This window comes from Anas platyrhynchos, chromosome 18 (assembly GCF_047663525.1).
Source record: "Anas platyrhynchos isolate ZD024472 breed Pekin duck chromosome 18, IASCAAS_PekinDuck_T2T, whole genome shotgun sequence".
Taxonomy (NCBI): domain Eukaryota; kingdom Metazoa; phylum Chordata; class Aves; order Anseriformes; family Anatidae; genus Anas; species Anas platyrhynchos.
The window spans coordinates 26,360-33,539 of NC_092604.1; the positions used below are offsets into that span (position 1 = coordinate 26,360).

A 7,180-nucleotide genomic window follows, 5' to 3' on the forward strand; every position below is an offset into this window, starting at 1 on the left:
ACCTAAAAACCCAAAAACCTAAACCCAAAAACGCTCCAAACACTAATCCAAAAAAATAAGACGCTCAAAGCACTAACACAAAATATTAAGATGCTCAAAACCCTAACGCAAAAAATTAAGATGCTCCAAACCCTAACCCAAAAAATTAGGACACTCAAAACCCTAACCCTGGAGAACCTAACCTGAAAAAATAAATAAATAAATAAATAAATAAAAATAAAATTTTAAAACCCTAACCCTAAACAATTGACCAAAAAGAAAACCCTAAGACCCTAACCCTAAAAAACCTTTCAACACTACAACCCATAAACTCTAAAACCCTAACACACTAACCCTGAAAAACTTAAAACCTTAACCCCCAAATCCCTAAAATACTAACCGTTAAAAATCCAAACCTAAACAACTTAAAATCCTAAACATAAACCCTGAGAATACTTACCCTGAAACCCAACCCTAGTGCCCTACCCCTGAAACCTTAAAACCGTGAATCAATCTTTGGAAAATAGCATAGGCTCAGGAGAGGATCTCACTACGCTTACCCTGATTCTGACTCTGACCCTGACCCTGACCCTAACCCTACCCCTAACCCTAAGCCTAACCCTCTAACCCTAACCCTAACACTAACCCAAAACCTAACCCTAACCCTAACCCTACCCCTAACCCTAACCCCTAACCATAAACCTAACCCCCTAACCCTAACCCTAACCCTAACCCTAACCCTAACCCTAAACCTAAACCTAACCCTAACCAACCAATGAATGACAGATACCTGTATCTGTACAGATTGTTTAAAGCTTTAGAAACACATCCCACTGGTGACAGCTGTCAATCACCCAATCACAGGATACTGGCATGGGATCAGATCCAATTTTTTCAAATACCACAGTACCCCCATGACATTTTGGGTGAATTACAAATAATACATTTGTATTTGTAATTTGGGGTGAAATACAATAATTCCACTTAAACATTTTTAACTTATGATATAAAGTAAGTTTAAGTAACTTGTCTTTAAGTAACTTTATGTTTGTGACCAAACATAAAGTAGTGATAGAATAAAACACGTAAACCTGTTTCAGTTCCTTGCTCTGACCATTATAATGCCTCTTGAAAGAAGTAAAAGCTGCTCAGTAAAGAAAACAAAGCGAGCTCCCTACAGTACAGACAGCTCCCCACTTGCCCTAAGATTCTCCATGTAGTTATGTACAAACTACTATGTGTTGATCACAGAAGACAGCTTTGTGATCTTGGTTCTGTTCAAGGAGATGCATTGCTGCCCTTACCAATGTAGAGAGACATTACTTTGAGATAAAGTACATGCATTCAAGATTTCCTGACACTTACTAAAGCTACTGAAGGGTCCAAATTCATGATCTTCATTCTATGTGGGGCTTCCGGGCAGTGGAAACTCTCATCGTCAACCGTGCCATTTTCTTCTGAATCTACAAAGCTTTGAGTGGTGTGAGGGTCCAGATAGATCAGCTCATTGCCTGGATGGGTAAAAGCCGTATGTTAAAAATAAGCAAGTGACATTAATAAGCACTTGGTCCAGAACTGTAAAATAGAAATTAGATTGCCATCGCAGTCAGTATAATCTAGACTTTCCAGCTACGGATTCTTTAAGAGAATCGGAAGGTTTAGACACAACGTTTCCCACAGGGTATTTAGTATAACTTCCTATTGTTACCTATTACTGTAATTTTTTGGTTGGTTATGTTCTATCTTTGTCACATACTTTTATTTTTCCATGTGAGATCCAGTACTTTTTTTTTTTTTTTTTTAAATCTCAAGTGTTGTAAACACTAACATTTGACAGATTAAAAGGTACAGGATGTTCACAGATGCAATCTGTAATCCCATTAGGCATTTATTCAGAAATTGGAACAAAAAAGCCTAACTAAAACAGGTTAGGTTTTACAAAAGGACAAAATAGGGTTGCAAAATTTTGGCCCAAAGTGGGGTGAAATCTGAAGGAATGCATTTTAAATTAATTAGAGCAATACTTAATAACAGAAGGTATGCAAAAGGTGAAAAAGATACTGCTATCAGAAACAGTTTTGAAATACAAGAAAATAAAAGTGACATTTGACCAATACACTTGTCAAATGTTATCAGCTATTCTTAGTATGCTGCTCTTGTTGATGTCATCACTTATTTTTACACCTAGCTTTGTTGTTAACTTTCTGCTCCTGTTAAGGATCATCTCATACTGTTTCTAAACTCTTTTAGATATGCTTCTTCATTTATTTTATTCTATTCTCATCTTTCTTTACTTCTAGAGGTTCACGCTTAGACTCCTTACTATTTCCCCTTCAAAAAATGTTCTCTTTTGATCATCTGCACATTTGGAATAAGTTTCGTTTTTCCTTACCTAAAAATCCTATGAAATAATAGGCATTATTTGGTTTCCCTCCTAATGCTCCCAAAGACTGTGGCATCTTAAAGCATTCCTAGGAGTTCAAAAGGAATAAAGGAAATTGTAATTTATTTCTTTACTGACATCACAGATACCCAAACTTATTTGACAGTAACGAGCAATGAATCGAAAGAAAACCTTACTTTAAATGCATCAATATATACGGGATTTATGTGATTTATCCCTAGTCGTAGAGGTATAATAAGCAAGAGGGCTTTCCAGCCTGTGCAGAGTCCTCCTGCGTTCTTGCTTCGGCCAAGAGCACTTCTGTGCAAATGTGCACTGCTGTGGGACGCGCTGCTGCTCTGAGGAGGGCACCAGCACATTTTTTCTGCGGGAATAAAACTAGAAATCAGTCAACGCACAGAGGAACACAAAGCAGATCTTCCTCTCAGTAGTGAATTAAGCTAGTTTGCCAGGGATCTTTATAGGGCACCCAAGACAAAACGAGCCGGGCATGGCAATTACAGCTATTTAGTAGAAGTAATTCTAGCAGACAGTATGTGCTGGCACGTCCAAGTGAGACGTTAGATAAATGATTGGGGGATGACAATTTAAGACTGCAGTGACATGTCCTATTAATGTTATTAATAGTGTCAAGCTTTGCCTATAAAACGCCAGAGAAATGAAATGGCAGCAATGATGACAGTAGAAATTCTTCAAGGAGCTCTTCACATCCAGTGATGTGAGCACGAAGTTGGCATCAGGGATCAAAAAACCACAACTGAGTTTGTATGTCCTTCTTCCCTCTTCTTACCCTTGCAAGACAAAGCCATGGCCCCCCAAGTATTTGTTCATGTTTAGATACATGCTGGCAAATGGAGTCAAATCAGAAACTGTTACCAGAAAACTGATGAGGTGTCACTTCCTGATGTCTTCAATGACCACCGTATTGCCCATAGATACATAAACTGCTAATGAATTCCATTCATCAAATAAAGCAAGCTTCCTAGAAAACATTAAGGTACTAATTAATATAAACTAGTTGGATCAAAAGGGTAGCTTTACACTCAGAACCATTTATTTATTTTTTTTTTCTTAAGAAAAAACATCCTTTCTGCATTTTTTAAAGTCTCCATGTAAGAAAAAGAAAACTTTAAACATTAAATGTTTAATATCTTTAGAAAAATAGGTACTGAGTGGTACCAGGAAAAACATATGCGCTGCACCATGTGCAAACTGTTTTGTCTTACTGCTAAGTGCAGTGACAGTAACAGTCCAACTACATCAAGTTTATTACTTTTTATTGCACTCGACAGTCTCTGCACTGGGTTCTTGCCCAGTTGTGTCTTTTCTCATCTGGAAAAGAAAAAAATTCCTATGCCAGTTTTGCAGATTACTTTTTGCTTAAGAAATTCCACTGAATTCAGTGGAATTACTTCTGCCTGAGCCTGCGTGCACAGCAGAAATGGGGCGTTAAAAGCTAAATCAGCTAAGGGTTTGGGGCACCAAAACTTCAGTGGGAGACAGCAGCACACAGTTTTATGTCCACTTCTGCAAAATCCAAACCTTTGGGGAAGGGAGCTACACTCTTAAGCTGCACTGGCAGAATTAGCTGTTTCAAATAAGCCAGAAAGAAATGGGGGTGAGCGTTTCACCATGAAAAACTTGGCCATGAAAGATCTGGAGTCCAGGGCATGCTTCAGCTCCCCTCCCTCTTCAGATCATGTGCCTGTTCCAGGGTGTCAAAGACTTGCTGCTGAGCTCGCAGGACCTGTAGCCTAGCCCCTGCCTGAGGTAAGACACCTCCACGTACCCCTGGAGAACTGAGCAGCCTCAGTTCCTTTCAGTGTGGCTCCCAGACTATGAGGAGCTGCCCATCTTTATCCAGTAGCCTTGCTGGCAGAACTGCTGCTCAGAAAGGGAGGAATTGCAGCTCAGTTCCCTCCTCAGCCGAGATGGCTTCTCTCTGATGTTTCACACCACCACTCCGACCTACACGGTGGCACTCTCGACCTGCCAGAGCTGTGCCACTGTGCAGAAAGGAATATACATCTGTGGTGTGACTGGTGACGGCATGCAGACGGCGTAGCAGGAGACTTTCCTGCAGTTTCTTCTCCTCAGGCTCTTCCTTTATTAAAATTTAGAGGTCACCCATTCCCAACTCAGTACCTGCACACCGAGCTGTGGCATGACATTCCATGCTGCACTTGTAAATAGATGGCAAATACATTCCTGACTGTGGGACAGGGGGAGATGCAGCCTTCAAAACTCTGCCTGGGCCTTCTCTTGGCTGCCCCAGGGGAGTACGTTCTGAATGAGACTGGTATGATCTCACTTACTTTAGTACTTGAGCAACTGTATTTGGTCCAAACCATTCTCCAATTGACTTCCCCTCTCCAACACCCACCTGTGCTGTTTTCATAGTGAAAAAAAGACACACGTACACAAAATCAAAGAAAAATGAGACCATAAAGAATGTGGGAACAATATACAGTAAATACCGTGACTGTCAAACATTCTAGAGTAACTGCAATCTGTATTTAGCAATAACAATTATTTTCTCAATCTATGCTCTTTTCAAAACTTAGGGAGTGCCAGTTTCTTTAATAAACAAAAGGCTTCTAAACTATAACGAGAATTACAAGTTAACAAATGTTAGTGCCCTTTATTACAAATTACAGCAATAAGCTACAAGACTGTCTATTCTAACATTACTGACTCTGGTACCCAAGGCTTACAGAGTTTATCAAGAGCTAGATTCTAGTACATGGCTTTATTTAGGTCTCAGGGAATGTTTCTGTACTACTAGTCTTTGCGCCCATCTGCATACCTTTTTATTTTTGTATAAGCATACACCTTGTCTTCACATCCACTTTTTAAAATTATGAATTAACATACTGCAAATTAGTGATTCAACACAGTAGAAATTTCAGTGGAAAAAACCTGAAAGTTTATGTTTGTTCTTACCCATCTGGTGGATTGAATAACAGCAAGCCTTCCTGTCGAGAAAGCATCGTAGGATTCTGTGATATTCTTCTGGTTGTTTTTTGTGTTTTTCCCATTGCCAATCTGAAAGGAAAAATTGATATAGAATAAAAAATGGTGACGTTTTCATTACACTGATCAAATGTCTAGACAGCAGAAAGCTTTATAATGAGATGTTAAAAGACATTTCAATTCATCTCGAATATTTACATTTTGTGTAGAGCTCCTAGAATTCCAAGCTTGTTATTTATCATCAAGCTGCCCTTTATCATCATAGGCTAGATTGTAAAAACAGGGAAAATAAAACAAAACAAAAACATCAACTGCAAACATATTCTGACGGATCATGCTGCGTGTTGATAGCCATTCCAGTATCTCTGAGCTTCCAAGATTATTTAAAAGTACAGGCTGTGTTTAGACCTTGTTGGATTTCTAAGCACCCATTAAATAACAACATAAGATCCATACAGAAAGTCCAAACACTCCACTGGCAGCATCCTGGGATGTGACATGCATGCTTAAGAGCTTGCACCAGGGGGGTTTGGACCTCGTGCTGCTGACAAGTGAGGAGTGAAGAGAAGGGTAAGAGCACTGTCCCACGGTGGCAGGTTTTCCCTTGGCCTCAACTTGGGTGTTACACTAAAAGGTTTATAAAATAATGGCGACAGGATTCCCCATTTGTTCTCCTTCTATGCCTATTTCTCTGCTTCAGGCTGGGATGATTTCACCCAGCTGAATATGAATTGATTCATTAGGAACTGTTACCAGGGCATCAAAGAAAGTCTCACTAATAAATTCAGGGTTTGTGCTTTTAATGGAGTACTTACGAAGAAGCGTCTGCAGACAATACCGAAGTTCCCTCAGGACCAGCACTCACCTCTCCCTAAGTGTCTGCAGATCAGTGCTTGGGCCAGCATCATCTGCCCGCATCGCAGCATACATCCCCAGCCAGCGTCCGACGAAGGACCCGTGCCTCCTGTTAGGAAAGTTCAGCACAATCAGTGCAGGCTTTCAACTGGGTGCAGCACCACAGAGGACATTTCAGAGTGCTAGAAAACAGATAGGGCTGCTGAAGCCTCCATGAACTGTCCTACAGATAAAAGGCACAGAGCAAGACTTTGGTTCCATGCTGTTGGTCTAATTCTAATCTCTGCATTGCACAAATGAACAAAATTCATTTATTCCTTGTGGAGCTGACTTACTCTTTTCATTCTTCAAGCAGCATTCACAAACCATTTACTGCATGCTATACAACATGATCACCTGTTTACATACAGACCTAAATAAACACTGATTTTAATAATCTTCATGTTTGCATAAACAGTTAAAATGATGCTCAAAATGCGCTAATACTCTAGAAATATTTTCCCAGCCTACGATGCCATCACTTATCTTGCTATTTAATTTAGAACAATGCAGCAAATCTGCAGTATACTCACCAATAGGCGAAAACTTTCTTCTATACGTAAACCACACGTAAACCACACGTGAACACACCTTGGCTTATTGTCTGACTTTGGCTTATGGTGCATCTGTTGCTGTGTCCAGCACAGTGCAGCCCCTAAATTGCTACCAAAACCTTGCCACAAACCTCAATCCCCCTCTTAAAAGAGACCCTCTTGTTTGTTGCCCTTCTTTCGACACTCTCTAACAGTTTTATGTCTTCATACATATATATACAACAAAACATCAAAGAGCTCAGCAAGGTCCACCAAGGAAAGGAAGCAATGCAGGAGAAAGAAGACAGGACAACAGGGAGAATGGGCAGCATAAGGGAGGAGGCAGCCCGTGGCCTTAAAAACAAAGCCTAAAAAATAACTTCCACTAGTGGGACAT

The 7,180-nt window shown here is 40.0% G+C and overlaps 2 long non-coding RNA genes across 2 annotated transcripts; both read right to left on the reverse strand.

The window, feature by feature from the left end:
* Positions 1-1,354: 1,354 nt before the first annotated feature.
* Positions 1,355-2,736, reverse strand: LOC139999019 (uncharacterized). Its single transcript, XR_011803991.1, has 3 exons — positions 2,560-2,736; positions 2,372-2,450; positions 1,355-1,490 (listed from the first exon to the last, which is right to left on the reverse strand). It is a non-coding gene; the product is annotated as an uncharacterized lncRNA (long non-coding RNA).
* Positions 2,737-4,703: 1,967 nt separating this feature from the next.
* On the reverse strand, positions 4,704-6,342 carry LOC139999008 (uncharacterized). Its single transcript, XR_011803969.1, has 3 exons — positions 6,222-6,342; positions 5,327-5,428; positions 4,704-4,771 (listed from the first exon to the last, which is right to left on the reverse strand). It is a non-coding gene; the product is annotated as an uncharacterized lncRNA (long non-coding RNA).
* Positions 6,343-7,180: the final 838 nt, after the last annotated feature.